Source organism: Lepidochelys kempii, chromosome 7 (assembly GCF_965140285.1).
Source record: "Lepidochelys kempii isolate rLepKem1 chromosome 7, rLepKem1.hap1, whole genome shotgun sequence".
Taxonomy (NCBI): domain Eukaryota; kingdom Metazoa; phylum Chordata; order Testudines; family Cheloniidae; genus Lepidochelys; species Lepidochelys kempii.
Window position 1 is genome coordinate 2,982,276 of NC_136386.1, and position 25,055 is coordinate 3,007,330.

Consider the following 25,055-nt stretch of genomic DNA (forward strand, 5'->3'; position numbering starts at 1 on the left):
GACAGGAATAAGAATTTGCCAACTTCGGATTGCAGTAGAAGGTAGACAGCAGGTGTAAGCCGGGGGGCTGCAGGGGCAGAGTTACACAGTATTGGCTCAGCAGTATTCTGAGAAGACTATGGGATAAAGGAAATTCTCCTCAGACTCAGCTGTTCAGGTAGCAGTGGTATTATGGGGAGGACACATGGCGATGTACAGAATGCCTAACAGCATGTACTTTGCAAGGCTGAAAAAGACACGTAAAAGTTTTGCTTTTACATCATCTTCCAAGAAAGTGGAACCTGAACGTCGCTGGTACAATCTGTGATGGAGGGCCCTGGTGGCATAAAACCCACTGGGTGTCCAGGTTCTGGGAATGCAAAGTGCTCACAACCCTTATGAGGACGAAGAGTTAAGGGAGGAGCATAGCCAGAAAGGGCGTTTGGCCAGAGCAGTCACAGAGCGCAACAGTCCTCTGCAAAACTGGTGGAAATGAATGATGTCAATGGGAGTCTTTCCATTGTCTTCAATGGACATGGGATTGGGCCCTAAAGCTCCCTCCATATTTGGCAGAACCTCGGTGTTGGTAGCTGCAAGAGCACCACCCTCCCACAAAAGCGTCTCTTCCTGGATGCAGTTGCACTAGCTGCCTCCAAGAGGTGTGAGGTATTGTTGACATCAACTGCTCGACTAAGATTGGCCCTGTTGTACTATGGAGAGAGAGGGGCTGTATTTGATCATGAACTCCAGGGAAAGATGGGTAAATAAATAATTTCAAATAATGAAAACAAGGGGATAAAATTCAAAGTGAACCCCCATCATTTAATAATTATTACTGCTAAGAATCTCACACCTGAGCTTGTGGAGAGCTTAAGACTAACCTTGTGCATGAATAGACTGGCAAAGAGCAAGCCAGGCTACCACAGTGTATTTCTGCATCCAAGAAGAAGTGCTAAGGTGAATGCATATGCAGACCAACTGAGAGAAACTCCTACAGGATTGAAAGCCTTTCGCCAGCTGGCTCTAAATTCAATCAGGAAGCCTATCACAGATACTGCTAATTACCTATTTGTTTGCACCAGTACTAAGTCCCAAAGTTCAAATATGCCTCTCGATGAGAGAGCTAGAGAATGCGAGGGGGGGGGGAAGGGCCGGGGGACAGAGAGAGAAAGAATTAAAGTCCAGCTGCAGCAGCCTGTCCATCTGTGGCCACAGCAGGAAACCTCACAATCTCTCTCTCAGATATCTCCACGGCACCCATCTGAGCCTATACTGGAAATTCTATCACAGCCATGGAATATTGAGCATTTATATAACGCTTTCCAATTTGAGCCTTTAACAGTTCCTCTCCTCTCCCCCAGTCCAACAGGTAGCTAAGTATCGTTATCCGTTCACAGTGGGGACACTCGGATGCAGAGACCCAAACTCCTCCCTGGTGTAACTTCTCTGCAGTCAGTTAGAAACTCACTTCTCTCCCTGACTCCCCACATAGCATTAGGCACGTCATGTCAGTCAGTCTGGCCCAACTCCATCTTGGATTCAGCCCCATTGACTGCAGCAGCAGCTGTCCCAGGGAAATTCCTGTGACTTGTACAAAGGGAGATTCAGGAGCTGGAGACAGCCATTCCCAGCAGGGAGCCACCCTCTGTGGGCTCCCCTGCCAGCAGGGAAGCCACATGAAGAGCATCAGGCCAAACTCCCATTTGCATGGGCTTTTCCATGATGGAGGGGGCTACAAAATGGCTTTTCTTTCTCTTTTCCCTGCTCTCTCTCTCTCTTTTTGTAACCCGTTCCTGTATTTGTCATTGGGGAGGGACAGCAAAGGGTCCTAGTTGGACTAGGATTTAGTTGGGGATTGGTCCTGCTTTGAGCAGAGGGTTGGATTAGATGACCTCCCAAGGTCTCTTCCAACCCTAAACTTCTATGAGTCTACAACCAACTACAACCATCCCGATGTGTAGAAAGAATAGTAAATATGGCAGGCAACCAGCTTGGCTTAACAGTGAAATCCTTGCTGGTCTTAAACACAAAAAAGAGGCTTACAAGAAGTGGAAGATCGGACAAATGACCAGGGATGAGTATATAAATATTGCTTGGGCATGTAGGAATGGAATCAGGAAGGTTAAATCACACCTGGAGTTGCAGCTAGCAAGGGATGTTAAGAGTAACAAGAAGGGTTTCTTCAGGTATGTTGGCAATAAGAAGAAAGCCAATGAAAATGTGTGCCCCTTACTAAATGAGGGAGGCAACCTAGTGACAGAGGATGTGGAAAAAACTAACATATTCAATGCTTTTTTTGCCTCTGTCTTCACGAACAAGGTCAGCTCCCAGACTACTGCACTGGACAGCACAGCATGGGGAGGAGGTGGCCAGCCCTCTGTGAAGGAAGAAGTGGTTCGGGACTATTTAGAAAAACTGGATGTGCACAAGTCCATGGGGCCGGATGTGTTGCATCCGAGAGTGCTAAAGGAATTGGCGGATGTGATTGCAGAGCCATTGGCCATTATCTTTGAAAACTCATGGCGATCGGGGGAAGTCCTGGAAGATTGGAAAAAGGCTAATGTAGTGCTCATCTTTAAAAAAGAGAAGAAGGATGATCCTGGGAACTATAGGCCGGTCAGCCTCACCTCAGTCCCCGGAAAAATCATGGAGCAGGTCCTCAAGGAATCAATTCTGAAGCACTTACATGAGAGGAAAGTGATCAGGAATAGTCAGCATGGATTCACCAAGGGAAAGTCATGCCTGACTAATCTAATTGCCTTCTATGATGAGATAACTGGTTCTGTGGATGAAGGGAAAGCAGTGAACATGTTATTCCTTGACTTTAGCAAAGCTTTTGACATGGTCTCCCAGAGTATTCTTGTCAGCAAGTTAAAGAAGTATGGGCTGGATGGATGCACTACAAGGTGGGTAGAAAGTTGGCTAGATTGTCGGGCTCAACGGGTAGTGATCAATGGCTCCATGTCTAGTTGGCAGCCGGTATCTAGCGGAGTGCCCCAAGGGTCGGTCCTGGGGCCGGTTTTGTTCAATATCTTCATTAATGATCTGGAGGATGGTGTGGATTGCACCCTCAGCAAGTTTGCAGACAACACTAAACTGGGAAGAGAAGTAGATACACTGGAGGGTAGGGATAGGGTACAGAGGGACCTAGACAAATTGGAAGATTGGGCCAAAAGAAATCTGATGAGGTTCAACAAGGACAAGTGCAGAGTCCTGCACTTAGGATGAAAGAATCCCACGCACCGCTACAGACTAGGGACCGAATGGCTCAGCAGCAGTTCTGCAGAAAAGGACCTAGGGGTGACAGTGGACGAGAAGCTGGATATGAGTCAACAGTGTGCCCTTGTTGCCAAGAAGGCCAATGGCATTTTGGGATGTATAAGTAGGGGCATTGCCAGCAGATCGAGGGACGTGATCGTTCCCCTCTATTCGACATTGGTTAGGCCTCATCTGGAGTATTGTGTCCAGTTTTGGGCCCCACATTACAAAAAGGATGTGGAGAAATTGGAGAGAGTCCAGCGAAGGGCAACAAAAATGATTAGGGGACTGGAACACATGGCTTATGAGGAGAGGCTGAGGGAACTGGGATTGTTTAGTCTACGGAAGAGAAGAATGAGGGGGGATTTGATAGCTGCTTTTAACTACCTGAAAGGTGGATCCAAAGAGGATGGATCTAGACTATTCTCAGTGATAGCAGATGATAGGACAAGGAGTAATGGTCTCAAGTTGCAGTGGGGGAGGTTTAGGTTGGATATTAGGAAAAACTTTTTCACTAGGAGGGTGGTGAAACACTGGAATGCGTTACCTAGGGAGGTGGTGGAATCTCCTTCCCTAGAAGTTTTTAAGGTCAGGCTTGACAAAGCCCTGGCTGGGATGATTTAGTTGGGATTGGTTCTGCTCTGGGCAGGGGGTTGGACTAGATGGCCTCCAGAGGTCCTTTCCAACTCTGTTATTCTATGATTCTATGATACAAATCCTCATACGCAGTGCCTAGATACGGCCGAGCTAGGGGCACCAGAAACAGCCCTGAGTACTTTGTGCAAAGCGTTATACGGATTTTGCCCCGGTATCACTTGCTGAGTTGCAAATCAACCCCCAGTGATGAACTGCGGCAAGATTTTTAGAACACATGGCTCAAGTGTAGATTGAAGCCCAAAATCAAAATAGTTTTGCCTGTTTGTTTGGTAGGAAATTTACACACTGCGATATGGTGTTAGCTTCAGTCCATAAGAAGCCTTTGCTCACTGGAATAGAGAGAAGTTACAGAAAAAGTTTCAGTTAACAAGGTAGTCTGAATACCTCTCCCTTTTTTCCTAGACTGCCCTAGAGAAAGTTGAGAAATACCCTATTGTTTATGCTGAAAACTATGGAGAAAAATAATAATCAGGTTACAGCTGAAGATGCTTTTTGTAGGTTAAAACCTGTTTTTTAAGTAATACATCAGTGATAGTGTACTGATAGTTTATTATACTAATATATCATGAAAATGATAGTGCGGGTATGATGTATGAGTGCAATACATCATCTGGGCATCATTTCTCTGATGATCTATTGCTCAGAACCACACTGCAAGCTGAAAGTTGCTCATTGGTGCCACTGGGCCTTCAATTTTACATTTGGAAAATTAAGGCTTTTTAAGAGAATGGAGCTTAAAGGTTGTGCTGGAAATTTCACGAGACTAGAAAGCTTTTGGGGTGCTCTTTCGATTTAAAATATACACTATATTCTGTAAATAACCTGCCATTCAATTTCTTTCCTCCTGGAACATACAGGTCTTGATATTTACCTGACACAGGTAAGTTTGAATGCATTTCTGTCCATTTGTCTATAGCCTTATATCAGCTAGCTAGTGGTAGATAAAGACAAACAGAGCTATTTTTAATAGTCATTTTAATTTCTGTGGAAAAGTGTCCCAAGGTGTATTTGGGATATGTACTATATATGACAGTGACAGACAATCTGGGCAGTTCAAGTAGGAACATGATACAAACCTTATTGAAGTCAATGGAAAGGTGCCTATTGATTTCAATGGACTTGGAATCAAGCTCTAAGACTGAAAAAAGCAGTAAGATACAGTGCACGATGACTTGCATTGTAAATGTTTCCTAATGTGACCCTCTACCCAGGAAGGTTGCCTACCATTAGAATTAAAAAGGAGAAACACAAAAGATATAGAATCATAGAATATCAGGGTTGGAAGGAACCTCAGGAGGTCATCTAGTCCAACCCCCTGCTCAAAGCAGGACCAATCCCCAACTAACTCATCCCAGCCAGGGCTTTCTCAAGCCTGACCTTAAAAATATCTAAGGAAGGAGATTCCACCACCTCCCTAGGTAATTCATTCCAGTGTTTCACCACCCTCCTAGTGAAAAAGTTTTTCCTAATATCCAACCTAAACCTCCCCCACTGCAACTTGAGACCATTACTCCTTGTTCTGTCATCCGCTACCACTGAGAACAGTCTAGATCCATCCTCTTTGGAACCCCCTTTCAGGTAGTTGAAAGCAGCTATCAAATCCCCCCTTTTTTAATATGCCAATTGTATTAAAAAAACCCAACCCCCACCCATGTTTATACCAGCATGTGGGCCACTTAAAAGCAGTAGGACAATTTCATGGTTTGATCATCTTTACTATTTGCATTATGTCTTTATGGAACGTGATATGTTGTAGAACAAAATCTATCTACCATATTTAAAAACCAAGGGGTATGTTGTTTGGACAAGGTAACCATGACCAAGTAAGAAAGCAGGCGCTTGACTGCAGATATCCCAAATATGTTGGGGGGTTTTTGGCTCTGAAAAGAACACAGAGGACAATCTGAATTCTCCCGACTGTTTGTGTAATAGAGTCAAGCAGGAGCACCAAGGTGCAATTACATCTGAAGGAGTTTCCTTCTCTTCTGCTTGCCTGAGAAAATCAGGTGATAAAATAGCAGCGTGGACCTGGAGGTGCCATGTGGTGAGAAATATCTGGGACAGGGAACTTACGCCGTCTTTAATTTGCCATCCAATTTAACAGCCTTCTGGGTGGGGTTTTTTTGGTTTTTTTTTGTTCTTAATTTTTTCTTTCACTAAGGCCTTGATCCAGCAAGGCTCTTAAGCACAGGCTCAGCTGCAGCATGTGAATAGAACCATCAAGTTGATTGATTCCAGAGGACAAGTCACATGCTGGAAATTACGCACGTGCTTTAGTGCGTTGCTGGATAGGGGTCTACATTTGGTTATCGGACTCCACCGGACGGCCAAAGACTATGTGCCAGATCTTCCTGTGTGCCCTGGCTGCTCTGAGAGGCTCCAATGGCACAGAACATCCCTACAATATGCTGCAGAGCCATCTGAAGTTTCTCCCTGGCCACAAAGACAGAGTGGGCCTGTGTATAGAGCACTCGACTGGGGCCCTGTCCTATACCAGTCAGGCTTCTGCCACTTACATTGGGCAAGTCACTTAACATCGCCATACTTCAGTTTCTCCTCCCACCCTTCATCAGTCTTGTCTCTTTAAATCACAAGTTTTTCATGGCAGGAAGTGTTTCTTTACAGCACAGCACAAAACAACCCTGATTTCATTTGGGGCCTCTAGGCACTCCTGTAATAGAAATAATAAATAATAAAAGCAGCTCATGCACCTCCCTCCTATCTACAGCCTGGGGCGAGGGCTATGACCAGTGGCATCCCTATGTCTGGGATCCCTGAACTGCACTCTAGGGCCATGGGCAGATGGCATAACATAGAGCAGACCTGAAGTTGCTCTACTTTACACAGGTAAAAATGGCCAAATAGCTTCCAGAATAGGGAGGGAAGATGAGAAGATAGGGTGGAAAGGTGGCTTTTAACTTCCTTCCTGAGCTGCGGCTGAGTTACGCTCAGGAGCTGGTCCTATGTCTTCTTTGCCTATAAAATACGACGCAATGTCAGATTAGGTTACTTGCTGGCCTCAGAGCCTCGTATCAGGTTCACGAGGTTCTCTTCCAGTTAATTTAGCTCTGGGGAGAGGTAACAGATCGACAGCCCTTGGAAGCTGAGGTCCAATCTGAATTCATAAAAAAAGTGCAGTCGGGGGAGCAATCGTGCTCATGCTCCTCCTGCCCACCCCAGAGTAATTAACGTGCCCCACTCTTTTTTGGAAGGGCCGCAATTAGCAAAGAGAACTGGTCAATCTCTAGATCCTATGGCCTTCCCTCAGCCCTGCCCCACTCCGCCAAACAGTTTCAATCACTGCTGAGCTGTATTTTCTTTTTCTTAAAAAGTGCTCTTTGATTTCACATGACTTTGATACAACAATCCATAGTCCTGATGTCAGGACAGAGATCAGTGAACATACACCGGCGGTACTCGGTGTGTTTAGCTACTGCTTTTGTTTCTGTTCGGATTCAGCACAGGGAACCATAACTACGTTCCAAACACCAGCGTGTGCCAGTCACAGAAGAAATCCTCCAAATGCTCCTTTTTTACGACCTTCAGAAAGTAATGCTTTTTAGACTGCAAGCTCTCTAGGGCAGGGACTGCCCCCCCTTACCTTTGAAAAGTACCTACCACATTTTAAGTGCTCCCTCAATATGAAGAATGATCAATAAACAGCAGTTACTAATGGTGAGATTTATCAGGCTGCATGACAGGAAGCAGTGACAGCCCCATCACTTGACACCCAGAATGCCCTGTAAGAAACAAGCCTGCATGGGCAAGGGAACTGACTAGATCCAGCAGGTCTTTGCCACCTCCAACATTTGTGTTTCAATGAAGAAGTCTTAAGCTCAGAACTATGCAAAGTTTTCAATGTGACTTTGGAAGTGGCAGGCTGCCTAGGTCATTCAAGAGTGTGCTAATCTCTCTAATATTGAAATCTGGCAAAGAGGCAGGCGTTTGTAGGAATTATACCTCTAAAGGAGAGTTCCAGTGAGCAACAGCTGTAAAATATTTGCAAAAATCTTAGCCAAGAAAACTGAAGCCTGTTTTCCTAGAGATAATCCATCCTGCTCAGGTGAGTTTTGTTTTAATATTATAAGCCATGCACAGAGTGATGCCTATAGCTAAGGTGGTGTGTGTGTGTGTGTGTGTGTATATATATATATATATATATATATATATATATATATATATATATATATATAAATATGTTTGAATAGCCGATCAGTCCCCTTGCACTAGTTACAGAAATGTCTGTTGATAGGCTAGAAATAGCTTGCAGAAGTGGATGCTGAAGGTGATTTTGTCAACAGATGGAATGCTAAAGACAGGTGTTGAATCAGCCATCATTAACATATGGCACCGTGAAGGATATAGAAGATCCCTGTACTATTTTATGACTATTATGTGTGCCATTTGCCTGGTTGTTATACGGCTCGTTGCAGGGTTACAAGGATAACTTCCAACAGGAAAGGAAACAATCGCCCAGCTAAGAGTTTGTAGCGCTCATCAGGGGCTATTAACTGTAATAAGTTACATCCAACCACCACTGGTGGGATGCATAAACTGGTTCAGGAGGCCAAGGACAAGGGAACAGGAACCCTGAAGACAGAGAAGGAAACACAAGGGTGGCATGGGGCAGACTGTCCCCCCAGACCCAGAAGTGGGGGTGTCTGGATGAGCTAAGCCTATCTACATTTTGGTAAAACAAGGTGTGAGAGGTAATATCCTTTATTGGACCAACTTCTGTTGGTGAGAGAGGCAAGCTTTCAAGACACACAGAACTGAGAACCTTTCTCAGACCTGAAGAAGAGCTCTGTGTGGCTTGAAAGCTCGTCTCTTTCACCAACAGAAGTTGGCCCAATAAAGGATATTACCTCATCCACCATCTCTCTTTAATATCCTGGGACTGACATAGCTACAACTACACTGCATATAGATTTAGGTTAGACAATTGCTCACAGGCCCTCTGTGCTTTTAATCCGTTTCTCTTGTTACGCTTTGATTCCTTCTGGTTTGTCTCACTGTATTCTTACATCGGTCACAGGCCCCAAAGGGAAGCCTCAGAGGGCAGCCAAATCCACTTGGGCCTGCTCTGCAATCACAGCTGGTATCCGGGGTTTGCAGTCAGGGACCCAGTCTGGAGTGAAAGAAAGGTGAGATTCCACTGAGGCAGGTGGAGGCTCAGAGCCTGTCCCCTGTGCAGGCTGCACTCTCCGGCGGTCAGAGGTACAGCTAGCCCTGATCTGTGACAAGCATTACAACCTTCCTGGCAGATAAAGGCACTGATCAGGAGAAGCCACTTTCCCACTCCTTACTTAGCTGTACTCTGCCACCTGCGATATGCCTCAGGCGCAACGTTACAATCAAAGGGACTGTGGTTGGGAAAAAAGCCCAGTTTTGCTGACAGCACTTTCTTGTTTGCTTGAGAACTTCTGCCGTCCATTCCAAAGACACTGGATTTTACAGGAGGAGAAAAAGCTTCTCCTGACAAGATTAACAGCAAAAATTCCAGAATAATATCCAGCCTCTGAGTAAGACTGAGAGCGGGCGACAAAGGGTAACACACACAATACTTAGATAGCAATATGAAAAATAGGGCAATTCTCCCTTCTTGTAAATTGGTCTTCCCATAGCATATCCATTTGTTACTCTTGACTAACTACTTGATTAGTTGGCCCTGTAACAAAAGAACTCTATAAAAGAAAGTTCTGAACACCAGTAGGTAGTTAGTTACTAGAAAAAGCTCTCTCTACTGGCCCATAAAAATATGTAGCATTATCTGTCAGTTAGTAGGTTTAGTAAAGTAGTTGTTATGCAATGCAAACAACGTCAAAGGTGCAGCCCTTCCCATTCATCAGTTTCTAGCAAGCCCCACCTCCATAGGTCTAGAGACCAGGCATCTACAAATTCTTGGTTGGTCACCCACCCCCAGCACTGGTTTTCCCAGGGAATGATCCTATAGCTGGAATAATGCTCAAGAAGGAGAGAGAGAGAGAGAGAGAGAGAGAAGTGAGGGAGCCAGCAGTGGCAAAAGGACACCCTGAAACAGCCACTCTGTGTAAGATGAAATGTGGATGGATTTTAAAAATACTACAGAGGAAGCAGCAGCAGCGGGATCTGGCCCCAGCCTAGAAGTGGGGGTTGGGTAACCCTGTTACATTGACCCCAACCACTGCCTCCTTTCCCCCTTGCTGAGCTCCCCAGTAGTCACACGTGGGCTCTCATGCAGCAAATAACAACCTTACTCAGAGTCTGGTTTATTAAAAGAATGTTAAACCGGTTTATCCCTGCCTCTGCCATCCCTATAGCCCCTTGCTGGGATCAATAGCTCCTTCCCAAAACCCAGATCCTGTCACCTGATGCTTTCTACAGCATCTTAAGGATTCTGCCCTTGTCCATCACAGCAGGTAACTCCAATCAGGCCTTTCTATCTAGCTGGTATGAAGAGCCCCTTCCCAAGTCCTCTCTAACCCAGCATCTCCTTCCCTGGTCCCTCTGCCTGGGAGAGCTTTCACCAAGCTGTCTTTTTCTCAGCAAACTCCTTGAACCCTCATTAGCTGCCCTTGTATTTCCCACCAGGCCTGGGTCCTGGTCACAGGCTCCCATCACAGGGGGCCGGCACTGAGAGGCAGAATCAGCCCTAGCGGCTCACCAGTAACAGAGAGGTCACAGGCATGGGTTGCAGGGAGGACAGTGGTGCTTTCAGCAGTGAGAGAGCGCAGAGGAGAGAGGGAAAGCTTGGAGGGGAAGATACTGAGTCTAGTATTGGTCATTTAGGCGTAAAATGATGGTGAGACATGCAGGAGATGTCAGACGTGCAGGGGGGATTGGATTAAGGGAGACAGGCTGGCAGTTGAAAGTTAGAGTTTGAGAGTCATCCAAACAGAGATGGCAGCTGAAGCTTTGTGAGAGCATGGGATCACCTAGAGAAAGGGTGTGGAGACAGAAGAGGACCAGGGAAACAGCCCTGTGGGAGAATGGGGGAGATCTCCAAGCAAGTCACATGATGCTTTTGCTTTCTCCTTGCTTCCAAGGACTCAGCTGCAGGGTTGTACTCAGACAGTTAACCTGAGCAAAAAGAAAAGGAGTACTTGTGGCACCTTAGAGACTAACCAATTTATTTGAGCATAAGCTTTCGTGAGCTACAGCTCACTTCATTGGATGCATTCAGTGGAAAATACAGTGGGGAGATTTATATACACAGAGAACATGAAACAATGGGTGTTACCGTACACACTGTAAGGAGAGTGATCAGGTAAGGTGAGCTATTACCAGCGGGGGGGACGGGGACCCTTTTGTAGTGATAATCAAAGTGGGCCATTTGCTGGAAATGCTGATTATCACTACAAAAGGTTTTTTTTTTGTTTTTTAACCCCTCTCCTGCTGGTGATAGCTCACCTTACCTAATCACTCTCCTTACAGTGTGTATGGTAACACCCATTGTTTCATGTTCTCTGTGTATATAAAATCTCCCCACTGTATTTTCCACGGCATGAACCTGGCATGAACATAACGATAATTAGCCCATGCAATAGCACCATTCACTTCAATGCGGGTGGGGGGTAGCCGTGTCCTACGGCACTGTCTCTCTGAGAGGTAACGAGGGACTGAGTGAAAGTGAACCGGGCCTGCAGCACTGCCTGTGAGCTGAAAGCAGTCACCTTGCCCCCTCACCTATGGCCCGAGGCTCAGCACTTAGGAATAACTCTGTGGAAGTCAACAAAGTATCACTGCCATAAAGCTGGGACAAGAGGAGGATCCGGCCCATGGATTCTTGCCATCTGCCACTCTGCATGAGCCATCTTATCACACCGTTCTGTCTCTGCAAGCTCTGGGGACTATTCCAGGATCATTTAAACAACCCAGGAGATAAGGCTGGGATGTCAACGATGCCTAAGGGAATCAGGCACCCAACTACCACTGAAATGCCACAGACACCAGTTATTTAATTCCCTGGGCTCCTTTCAAAATCCCAGCCTCCGGGAGCAAAGCCTCTCCTTTTAATGGGGTGAATGCTGCAATCCGGATCCCTGCAGCACTCCCCTTAACTCAGATTGCAGCCTCTGGGTGAGGAGGGAAGAGTTTGGCCCAATAAGAGGTATGTTCTGGTGTTACTTTTAACCAGAGGTACTCTCCCGTATGTGCATGCAGAGTAAACGACTATGCCCTTAACGCGAGCAAGGGCTGCAGCCAAAGGACGTTGATTTCAGCAGGTTTCCCTTCCCACCAGAGCGAGAAAATGCAGGGACTGTCTGTCCTGTCATTCAGCTCCTTTGTGCCACTACAGGGGTGCAAAGGGGCTGGATTCTGGCTGCAAATACCCAGCAGAGAATGTTCAACACAGGGGGAAGTCCCTGCGGTGCATCTGAGCTGGGTCTAAGCCCTGCACTTCAGCCCCCCCAGGAGCCATTTTAAGAATTGTTAGGTCAGGGGCTTGCCCTGAGGGTCAGGAAGCCAAATCAATTCCTGGCCACATCCTGCACTGTGCCAGTTGGAGATGTGGTACAGCACTGCCCCATTGTGTTTACTTTATTGTCAAGCAGTCACAATGCTGTAGAGTATCTTCTACCCAAGGATCTCAAACCAGTCTCCAAATAGCAAAGAATTGAAAACCTTGCTGCACCCATGTGAAACATCGTCTCCATTTTACAGATAAGGCACAGAAAGGTGAAGTGACTTGCCCAAGGTCCCACAGGAAGTCTGTGGCAGACTCAAGAACAGATTCTGGATCATCTGGCTCTCAGTCCCATGCCTTGCCCTAGATTAGTCTGTCTCCTTAATAGCTGTATTTGCCGCAAAACATTGGGATGCAAATTTAAACTGTGACTGCATATTCCCCCCCTCCCAAGTCTTTACTTACGCCTTGATGAATGCATATTGCCTTAACACTTGCCATACACATAATTACAGTTCTTTAATTTGTTTCAATAACATGTATTATAATAAACATTCACTGCTCCACGAATAAACATTGAAATGAAGCTCCTAATGGGGGTTATGTGTTTTGAAGCCATTCATGGCATCGGTAAAGTCTCTCCCTACACTTAATGAAAGCCATTTCCATAATCTGTGCATTATTGCTTAAGCCTCCCTTTAGGAATATTTTACAAAGTAAAATTTCTGTGAAATATTATCAGCCCAAAGAGAAAATGTTAAGAGGATTATCAAATTGTCCTGTTAAAGGGACAGTGCACGCTTTCATGTCCCTCCAGAGATGCTAACACACTAATTATGGGGAATGTGCTGGCTAATTATCTCACTGGTCCAGTGCATTATGTCTGTGTTTTTCACTTCAGAGACCTCGTTTAATGAAAAGAATGGGAGCCATCTAAAAGGTCAGATACAAAGGGCAATAAAATGCTCATTTATTTTCTAGCGCTAATCAGATACATTTCAGACCCCGGGAAAATCTTGTAAGGTTCAGCAGGCTCCAGGAGGTAAAGGTAGAGTGAAGAAACGAATGAGACATATTCCTGTCCAGACAGTCTGATACAGCTTAACTTGATCTAATTCATTCCATCCCATAACTAATATCCAGGGGCTGATCCTCACCTCATTGAAATAAGTGTGAGTTTGACCATTGACACTGATAACAGATGGACTTGGTACCTGAAATGAGATTTAAAGACCATTGATGTCACTGGAAAGACTCCAGAGGGCTTTCAGGTCCCTAGAGAATTAATAATGATCTCTCTCTTTCTCACACACACACAATATTTCTCCACATGCATAGGGACAGCTGAGCTAAGGGGTGAAATATACCTTGTCTCCACTAGAAGGAAATAAGAACATCCAAAATAGTTCTAACAGTCCAACCTCTCTTGAGGACAGGAGAGGGGATGGGAAAAATGGAGGGCCACCAGAGAAATTTACACAGGAGACAAAACAAATTACTTGCTTATTTTGAGAGGGGGGATACGAATATCTCCTTTGGATGGTTATTTGTTACACAATTGTTGCAAGTATGTTCTAAAGGGGCAGGGGTTAGTTTCTGAGGGACTGAGGTATTGTTCATGCCTCCTTCCAGGCTCCTCTTCCATTCATCAGAGCTGGGAAAGAGGGGCTACTGCAAGGAAAAGGTAAGGATTTTCAGTGATGGTCCCTAAACCAAGCCCCACAACTCTGGGTGAATGAGGAAATGTCATTCAAGCTGCATTGCTTGTCATCACAGGATCAGTCAGTCCATTGGCCAAAACTCCCTAAGCTTTGTGTCAGTAATGAGTCCTCTTACATCCTTGAGAGCCACGTTGCCTTAGAACTAGTGAATATCTCTTTGCCTAGGTGCAACATACCCAAGACCAAATAGAGTTATTTATAATATAAAAACTACACCAAACAGCCATTGCTCCCTGAGCATAGGAATATTTTTCTATTTTATTGCCAAGTCTGCACATTCATCTGAGCGCTTTAGCTGCTTCAGTGAAATCTTGTACATGTAAAATGATCTTCCACTATAAAAAGCTGATTCTAGGCGATTTAGTATTTCAAAGATGGCAATTTATGTGACTGGAACAAAAAAAAAGTTAACAGAAACAGAATTTTACTTAATCAGAAATTCTTTAATGTTTCGGTGTGGTTTTCTTTTCATATTTTCCCTCCCACGGTACCGGCCTCTATCTTTCAGTTAGCTTGAAATAGAAGAACTTAACTAAATTGTGATTTTTATCTATTTGCGTATGTGTCATTTTCCAATCTAGTCCTCACCTTGTATTTAATGTGTTCTTAGAGTCATCATGTGCCAAGGTGCTGATCCTGCAATTGCTTGGACATATCCTCAACTTTAAGCCCCTGAAGTCAATGGAACTGCTCATACTCTTTAAAGTTATGCAAATTTGCAAATTTGTGAGTGTTTGATGGATCAGAACCTATGTTTTCAAAAGGGCTGAGGCTGTCATCCCTTTTTACTAACACAGTTTGTATCCATAAAGGGCAAAACTCCTGTTTACTTCAATGGTGCAGGATCAGGCTCAAAATGAACTGCAATTGTAAATCTTAGTACTTGTACCTCTCGCCACCTGAGTTACATCTACAGTGAGGATGTTTGAGACTCGGTCAATCAGATCTATCCCCGTAGCTCAATTCTGGGTGCCAAATGCTGGCACAAATTGCATCTGCCAAAAGGAACATAAATCCTTTAAATTGGTCATCTTGGGCCTGATCCAAAGCTCACTGAAATGAATGGAAAGATTCATTGACTTTAGTGAGCTTTGGATCAGCCCCCGAAGAACAGCAGGGTGTCCGCACCAGTGTTACCTCAGGTTTGTGGTGTTGTTTTGTTTATTTGTTTTTGTTTTTTTTTATCAAGGGCAAGCTCTCTCAAAGGTCTCGAAAAATCAATCTCTACACATTACTGAGTTGAGACTAGCAGCAATGAGAGTTAACATCCAAAGAAGGAAGGATCTCATCTCCCAAACTGATGGTGCAAATGCTCATTCACTCTTGTGCTGCTCTAGCAGCAGGAGATTTCTTCTTACTGTACTTCGCATTTGGCCTGAATCTGCTCCATTAAAGTCAGTGGCAAAACTCCCATTAACTTCAATGGTGCAGAATCAGGTCCTTTCTGAGTTAAAGAAAGATGACATCAGAGCTGGCCAAAAATATGGAAGAATAATTACAAAAATTGTCCCAACATTTGGGGGGAGGAGGTTAATCCCAATTTTAAAACAGCTTTTTTCCCCAGGCAGCGTTTTGCAATCAGATGTTAACACATTTCATTTTTCTTTACCTTGTTCATATTAGACTCTAAACTCTTTTGGGCCAGGACTGCAATTTTCTTAAATGTCTGTACAGCACCTCACACAAAATGGCCTTGAGTCAGTCTAGGCCATTATGCCCTGTTACAATAACAATCAATACAAAGAAAGACATCATTCATTAGTAATTGGCGAAAAACAACACAGCCATTTCACTTTGCAGATTTAATTAAGGAAATGTATATCTGTTCAACCCTTCTTTATATTCATGAGCCATTTACAGGCAAATGGTACACTTAGTAACATAGCTCGTCTAGTGCACCCTAACCCTGATCCACATGAATTACCCCTAATTGGGAAAAGAGTTATTTCAAAATCATTTAAGCCTGAGAAGCGTTTTAAACCCTAGAACTCTGTAAGATTTCTAATAGACACTACAGTTTGCCAGGCTCCCAGCTGAGACTGCCAGGCCTGATGTACTGGAGAACATTTGGTCCAAAATGCCCATTGGTTGCTGTGATGGAGGCCACATGGGCAGGAGGTCAGTAAATGTGGGCAGTTTATGATTACGTCCCTAAGTCATTTAACCTTCAGAATTAACATTGTGTGCACCTTGTCACTCAACAGGAGGCTGTACAAGCAGGTGAAAAGATAGATGTATATTCCTAATGACTGTTTAGGAGACTGCTGAGCTTTGGTCTGTGCTCATGTTGGTTCAGTTCATTAATGTAATTAACCAACAATCAATCTTTTTAAATTAGTTACACAAAAACAACCCTGCCAGATCAACTGACATGAAAGTGAGGTCACGTTTCGTTTCTGCACGATTTAACACCACACTGAAACAGAGTACGGGGCATTAGAAGCATGGCAAACTGGAGCCAAATTCATTTGAAGCTCTACAACTTAATTACAGTGTACAAAATCTGTGCAGCTGGTTTGGTGTTATTTTGCATGGACTTCCATGTTTGCAGGAAAACACCTTGGTGATCCAAAGAGCTCAAAGTAGTAAAGAATATCGAACATATGCTCTCAAATACATAAGGTTAATCAGAAGATAATAGAAAACTGTTTCTTGTTAATGAAACAGAAAGTTGGTCCAAGCAGACGGCTTCACAGTTCCCCAGTGTTTGCACAAGACACAACACCACAGAGTTCTGCATCACCGAATTTAGAAAGAATCCTGACAAGTGGAGGAAAGTGACATCAAGAAAGCAGCTCCCTCGCTGAACCTGCTGTGAGTGCCTGGCCTCTTGATTTGGGCTCAAAGGAAAACTACAGGACAAATGAGACAGAAAATGGCTTTCACTGAACAAAAAGTGATCTGCAAAAAGCTAAATTATGATTCTGAGCAAGGGATAAGGACAGAGCAGGAGCAGATTGAGACTCTGAGAATCACACTGTACTCCTCTGGCTCTCGGGATGAGGGGTGGGGAAGGCCTCTGCTAGGCCTACACCTGGTGCAACATATATCCCTTGGGGAGCTGGCTGGCATGTTGCCAAGGTGACCAAGTCTCCATCCATTTCCCCAGCTCCTTCCCACTTGTTCCCAGTGCGTGCATGGGGGATGAGGCAGCTCTTCCCCGCACACAGCTAACCATAATATGAACGGGTCAACCGAGCACTGGGCTCAGGGGAACCAGAAAACCGATCCCCACACTTTCCATTTGCAGCCCTCTCTGTGCCCACTCCAATGAACACACAAGTTCTTGCACCAAATGGAATGCACACACTCCTATTCTGCAAGGTGCAAGGCAGGTAACTGGGGATTATTTTCCAGATGCAACACATCTGCACCCCTATAGGTGGGTGCACCAGCCGGCTAATTTTAGGCTAGTAGGCAGTTTGCTTTTTAACCCTTACAACTTAACCTGCGTTAAGATGCTCTTCACTTCTCCCAGCAGGCTGGGTTTGGACTTCATCCTCATGTTCACCCATTAAGCCAGCATCTGGCTCATCTTCATCCCTCACACTGACTGAGCGGATCTGATTGCTTCCACTGGGTATAACAGGAAGTGTTTTGCTGAGACCAGGTCTGATCTCTGGTTGAAACAGTCATATAGGGAATACGCAGAAGTGAATTCATCACTTAGGAAGCAGCATGCTGGGAAAGTTTGTCAAGAGCCTGAGAACTGCTGAGCCCCTCCTGCAAAGCCTGGGTGCCTGCAAATGCCGCCTGGCTGTGTGAGCTTTGCAGAGTCAGGGCATCCACAAGGCCCACTGAAGTCAATGGATGCTGCAGGGGCCCTTTGATTGTCACTTTAAATGAAATACTGAGCGCAAAGAGTGAGAAAGTCGAGAGTGGGAATTGAGGGGGGAGGGCTGATTCTTGGGGCTGGGGACTGAGATGCGGGTAAATAGTCACAGATTTTAAGGCCAAACGGGACCACCAGATCATCCCCTCTGACCGCCTGTATATCACAGGCCAGCAACACGAGGCAGCACCCACATGCCAAGCCCCGAAGAGGGACTGCGAACCTTCGTCCTATTTCTAAAATGGTGCGTACGTTAGCATGAGAGCCAGGAATGCGATCTGCTCCGGGAAGGAACACAAGAACTGGCACTTTAAGCATCCCCCACCTTCTGCAATGCTGCTTCAGTAAAACACCACAGCGGGAGCCTCTGGAAACAGAACTGAGGCAGACGTAAACAAGGTTAGAATTAATAGCCGTGGGTACCGTTAATGAAAGTCGCCTTGGCCAGTCCGAGCAGCTTTTGCCCAGTAGGATTTTCTAAGTTTTCACATGCAAAAGAAAAAGCACACTCAAGGAATTCACAGAAGGAAGAAGCAGCATATCATCAGTTTATGCTGCCTTATGAAAATGCTCAGACTCTCTAAAGCAGCATACCTCCATCAGCAAAAAGATGAGGCATTTATCCTGACTACAGCTGATTTGTTAGCACATAGCTACTTCATTGCACTAGCCTGCTGGTAGATAGAACTGCAACTGTGTGTCATAGGCCCTATACGGCTAATCACGAATGGAGTTTGTCCTTGAAGGCTCAGGACCTGTGCTTTTCAAGCAGGAGGGTTTGAATTCTATCCTCACTGTTAACATGAATTTGCTAGGTGGGTTTGCATCTGCTGTAATACAGTATAAATCAAACACCACCGAGGGCCTAATCTGCATTGTTTTAGCACCCAAACTTCTGCCAAAGTCAATAGGAGCTTGCGATGCAAAAGGAATGCAGAACAGGGGGTCCAAAGTGTATGTGACATCCTCATAAATGCAATTAATATACGAACGCTGAAAGAATTACTAATCGGACAGAAAAAACTCCAGAAGTGTTCACATTAATTCTTCTTTGCTACTAGACACCCAGCGAGCACCATGACCATTGCCATTTGCAGAGGGATAGCTCTTTATTTATGCAACCTAGTGCTTACATTTAACTAATTAGGCAGCCGGGTACATTTTAGAACTTGTGACCTATGTGCTGTGTTTGCATAAGTGCAGCATATTTAATGTAAGGACAATTGTTTTAGCACCTCTACCAGCATATTAAAGAATTCATACAATTAGGAGAGTTATTGACTCCAAGTTTAAGACAAGTTATGTCTTTAAAAAAGCCTATTAGTGAAGTTGAATTAAAGGAACGTTCACTCCAGAGATGCATCTGGAGCCACACAAGTTTTGTAACGAAGGACACAAGGGCTCAGAATGTGCTGTTTGTGACCAGGCAAGCCAGTTCAGATAAAATAAGAACTGACCCACACCTTCTACCAACCTTTTTGCAGCCCGAATGCTTTCTAAACTGTGCCCTCCCCCAACCCCAGCCCCCACTTCTTGGCACTAACAGACCAAGGGCCTGACCCTGAGACTCCCATTCAAGTCAACAACAGCTGCAGATGCTCAGCACCTCCTTGGGATTCATAGACCCCCAGGCCAGACGGGACCATTGTGATCTAGTCTGACCTCCTGCATCGCACAGGCCAATGAATTTCCCCACAATAATTCTGAGAACAGATCTTTTCGGAAAACATCCAATCTTGATTTTAAAATGTCTCGTGTTGGAGAATCCACCACGACCCTTGGTCAATTATTTCAATGGGTAATTACCCTCAGGCAGCCCCTGGGCCAGCTGCACCAGCCTCTGCTGGGACAGTCTCGAGCCACTGTGCCCCCCCACACACCCCTGCTAAGCAGCAGCAGGAGTTTGGATGTGGGAGGGGGTCCAGGACTGGGGGTTCGGGTGTGGGAGGGGGTGAGGGCTCTGAGCAGCGCTTATCTCAGGGGAGCTCCCTGGAAGCAGCAACATCCCTCGGCTCCTAGGTGGAGGTGCAGTCAGGGAGCTCAGCACACTGCCTCTGCCTGCAGGCACAGCCCCCTCTGCAGTTCCCAGCCAATGGGAGCTGCGGAGGCAGCGCTCGGGATGAATGCAGCACACAGAGCTGCTCCACCTAGGAGCAGAGGGAGAGAGATATTGCCACTTCCGGGGAGGCATGGAGCCAGCCCCGCCAACCTGCCCCGCCCCCATGACTTTTACTAAAAGTACCTGTGACTAAAACGTAACCTTAATAATCACCTAGTCTGACCCCCCACCAAAGGATGGGCCATAAAACTTCCTCAAAACAATTCCTGCTTGAACCAGAGCAGATCTCAATTTAAAAATTGCCCGTGATGAAAAATCCTCCACAACTTTTGGTAAATTGTTCCGACCCCCCTCACCATCCAAAATGTATGCCTTATTCCAGGCTGAATTTGTACAGCTTCAACTTCCAGCCATTGGATCTTGTTATGCCTTTGTTAGGCTGAAGAGCCCATTAGCAAATACTTGTTTCCCATGTAGGTATTTACAGACTGTGAGCAAGTCACCCCTGAACTGTCTCCTTGTTCAGCTAAATAGATTGGGCTCATTAAGGTCCTCTAGAAAATATGCTTTGAAAAACTAGCCCATCAATGCAAGTCTGAATAGCCCCACAGTATGTCTCTGCGTGGGCCACTGCAACCTCTCAGAAATTCTACCCCCCTCAGACATCTGTGTATCCAGATCTGGAGAGTGTTTTCACATGACAGGGTTTTTGCATTAGGCCAGGTATCTAGAGGATAAAGAATAATACACCTTTAATACTGCAACAGTTCTGAAGCCTTCATAGACAGCAGCATCTCTACTGATATTATGCAATGAACCAAATTCATCCCCACTGGAATGCCATTAATTTCCATGGAGTTACACCAGAGATGGGTTGCCAGTACTCTGCCACAACGGAATGACCAGAACCAAAGTCGTATAAATCCTGTCAGTGCTGTCTCTCAGCAGAGAAAGACTTTAGTGGAGAAAAATTATTGTAGAGATGTCAAATAAGAATGAACCAGAGCCTTAGCCCTAAATGGGAAACAATAGGGTAGGACTCAGGAAACTTAGTTAGTCTTTTTAAGAATATGGCCACAGTTGAGATCAGCAGAAGAGCTCAAAGTGAAACCCCATCGATAAAAAGAGTGGAAGCTGCTGGCCGGCACTCTAAGTGAAGGCCCCACTCTTTTGGAATTTGCTCTACACCATGATCTGAAATAGCCTATATCTTAGGCCCCAGCCTAAGGCACAGTTCAGTGAGAGCACAGAACTTTTAAACACTGAGTCACATTTAGATGCAAATTTAGGCCCTTTTTTCCCCTTTTTGATTGAATAGTGTTTCACAGAAGGTCAGACTTTCGAGTGCACAGAACTGACAATTAAGGCCAGATTTCCAAAAATCACTCAGCACCCAACAGCATCCACTGTAACACTTATGGACATATTTTCAGTAGAGCTCTGTACCCTACATGCTCAGTATTTTGGACAAATCTGTAGTTATTTAAGAGCTTGAATAGGAGCTGAGCAGTTTTGAAAATATGGTCTTAGTTATGAGCACTGAGACCTTCTGAAAATTTCAGCCTAAGTCCCTTTTGAAAATGGGACTTGAAGAAGAGCTGAGTGTGGCTCAGGTAAATCACTGAAAACACAAATTAAGCACAGGCACGTCAGTACAACTACTGTGTTTCATCAAACCTATGTATTTATTAACATAATACATGTTTTAACGATCACCGTATGTAGCGAGGTGGCAATCCCACTCCTAAAACAGAAGGGGTTAAAAGTAGCCCTGGAGAGGGCTGGGGCTGGCTGATTGGGGAAACAGCTGCAGCTGGGCCACGCCACAATCAGGCCCCAGCTGGCCTGTATGAAAAGGCTGGGAGCCAGAGGCCCAAGGAGTCTCTCACCAGGCTGAGAGAGAGCAGGGCCAGACAGCCAGCCAGCCAGCCAGACAGACAGGGTACTGGGGGTGAAGCAGGGGAGCTCCAGGCTGGCAACTCCCCAGGCTGCAGGGCCTGGTCCAAGGCCCATAGAGGTACTGGGAGGCAGAGGAAGGCAGCAGGTCTGAACCCCCTTGCCTATGATGAGTGGCCTTTACACTGCAGTCTGCCCCAGGGAGTGGGGGCTTGGTGATGACTGGCAGTAGCCCAGACTGAGGCACGGTGGGGACAGTGGGTTGGGGGTTCCCCAGGAAGGGGAGACCCAGAGGCAGAGTGTGGGGATACTGCCAGGGGGCAGAACCCCAGAGAAAGGGGCACCGGAGTCTGTGACGGACATGGGGGCCAGAACTGTTTGGATCACTGGCCTGCAGAGGGTGCTCTGTGCTGGAAAGAGCTAATTCCTGGATGACCAGCAGGAGGTGCCGCAGGGGTGAGTCTGCTGCTTTACACTGTAATATATAAACAAAAATAGTTCTAGGTTTAAAGAACTGACCTACTTCAATGATTTTTGATAAGGGGTGTGAGATTATATTTTGATTTTTTGATAAGGGGTGTGAGAACGTATTTTGAGAACCAAAGGGATGCAGGCTGCAGTAAAGGTTAAGAACCACTGCTACAGACCCCACACAAGAGAGTAGGGGGAGCAAGGCACAGCGGGCAGAGCAGCCACCCTGGGGCCTATGTGGAATAGGTATAGAAGGAGCAGGGAATGGGTGGATGGAGCCTGGGCCCTGCTTCAGAATGCCAGGGGAAGAAATGGCACCAGGACCAGGTACAGGGCTGGGACAGGATATTTCCTCTGCGGGAGCAGGGGAATAACCAAGAAGACCTTTTTCAGAGTAACAGCCGTGTTACTCTGTATTCGCAAAAAGAAAAGGAGGACTTGTGGCACCTTAGAGACTAACCAATTTATTTGAGCATAAGCTTTCGTGAGCTACAGCTCACTTCATCGGATGCATACTGTGGTAAGTTTAGAAGATCTTATTATATACACACAAAGCATGAAACAATACCTCCTCCCACCCCACTCTCCTGCTGGTAATAGCTTATCTAAAGTGATCACTCTCCTTACAATGTGTATGATAATCAAGTTGGGCTATTTCCAGCACAAATCCAGGTTTTCTCACCCCCCTCCCCCACCACATACACAAACTGAGAGTTACCAAAAGCAACTACAGCATTTGCTCAAGAAACTCCCTGAAAAAGCACAAGATCAAATCCGCACAGACACACCCCTGGAGCCCCGACCTGGGATATTCTATCTACTACCCAAGATCCATAAACTTGGAAATCGTGGGTGCCCCATCATCTCAGGCATTGGCACCCTGACCGCAGGATTGTCTGGCTATGTAGACTCCCTCCTCAGGCCCTACGCTACCAGCACTCCCAGCTACCTTCGAGACACCACTGACTTCCTGAGGAAACTTCAATCCATCGGTGATCTTCCTGATAACACCATCCTGGCCACTATGGATGTAGAAGCCCTCTACACCAACATTCCACACAAAGATGGACTACAAGCCGTCAAGAACACTATCCCCGATAATGTCACGGCTAACCTGGTGGCTGAACTTTGTGACTTTGTCCTCACCCATAACTATTTCACATTTGGGGACAATGTATACCGTCAAATCAGCGGCACTGCTATGGGTACCCGCATGGCCCCACAGTATGCCAACATTTTTATGACTGATTTAGAACAACGCTTCCTCAGCTCTTGTCCCCTAACGCCCCTACTCTACTTGCGCTATATTGATGACATCTTCATCATCTGGACCCATGGAAAAGAAGCACTTGAGGAATTCCACCATGATTTCAACAATTTCCATCCCACCATCAACCTCAGCCTGGTCCAGTCCACACAAGAGATCCACTTCCTGGACACTACAGTGCTAATAAACGATGGTCACATAAACACCACCCTATACCGGAAACCTACTGACCGCTATTCCTACCTACATGCCTCCAGCTTTCACCCTGACCACACCACACGATCCATCGTCTACAGCCAAGCTCTGCGATACAACCGCATTTGCTCCGACCCCTCAGACAAACACTTACAAGAGCTCTATCAAGCATTCTTACAACTAAAATACCCACCTGCGGAAGTGAAGAAACAGACTGATAGAGCCAGAAGAGTTCCCAGAAGTCACCTACTACAGGACAGGCCTAAAAAAGAAAATAACAGAACGCTACTAGCCGTCACCTTCAGCCCCCAACTAAAACCCCTCCAACACATTATTAAGGATCTACAACCTATCCTGAAGGATGACCCAACACACTCACAAATCTTGGGAGACAGGCCAGTCCTTGCCTACAGACAGCCCCCCAACCTGAAGCAAATACTCACCAGCAACCACATACCACACAACAGAACCACTAACCCAGGAACCTATCCTTGCAACAAAGCCCGTTGCCAACTGTGCCCACATATCTATTCAGGGGACACCATCACAGGGCCTAATAACATCAGCCACACTATCAGAGGCTCGTTCATCTGCACATCCACCAATGTGGTATATGCCAGCAATGCCCGTCTGCCATGTACATTGGTCAAACTGGACAGTCTCTACGTAAAAGAGTAAATGGACACAAATCAGATGTCAAGAATGATAACATTCATAAACCAGTCGGAGAACACTTCAATCTCTCTGGTCACGCGATTACAGACATGAAAGTTGCTATTTTACAACAAAAAAACTTCAAATCCAGACTCCAGCGAGAAACTGCTGAATTGGAGTTCATTTGCAAATTGGATACAATTAACTTAGGCTTGAATAGAGACTGGGAGTGGCTTAGTCATTATGCAAGGTAGCCTATTTCCCCTTGTTTTTTCCTACCCTCCCCCCCCCCCACGTTCTTGTTAAACCCTGGATTTGTGCTGGAAATGGCCCGCCTTGATTATCATACACATTGTAAGGAGAGTGATCACTTTAGATAAGCTATTACCAGCAGGAGAGTGGGGTGGGAGGAGGTATTTTTTTTCATGCTTTCTGTGTGTATATAATAAGATCCTCTAAACTTACCACAATATGCATCCGATGAAGTGAGCTGTAGCTCACAAAAGCTTATGCTCAAATAAATTGGTTAGTCTCTAAGGTGCCACAAGTACTCATTTTCTTTTCAAGAAGACCTTGACAATCTGCTCCTAGGACAGCACAGCTGGGTCATGCATGGGGCTTGTTGCAAAGTCATAAATAACTGACCCCTCATTCTGAATCCAAACCAGCATAAGCCAGAA

The 25,055-nt window shown here is 45.6% G+C and overlaps 1 protein-coding gene across 15 annotated transcripts in view; it reads right to left on the bottom strand.

Annotated features, from left to right (window-relative positions):
• The window catches only part of FHIT (fragile histidine triad diadenosine triphosphatase), a 1,095,796-nt gene that overhangs the window by 151,616 nt on the left and 919,125 nt on the right, over nucleotides 1–25,055 (bottom strand). The window lies entirely within an intron of this gene.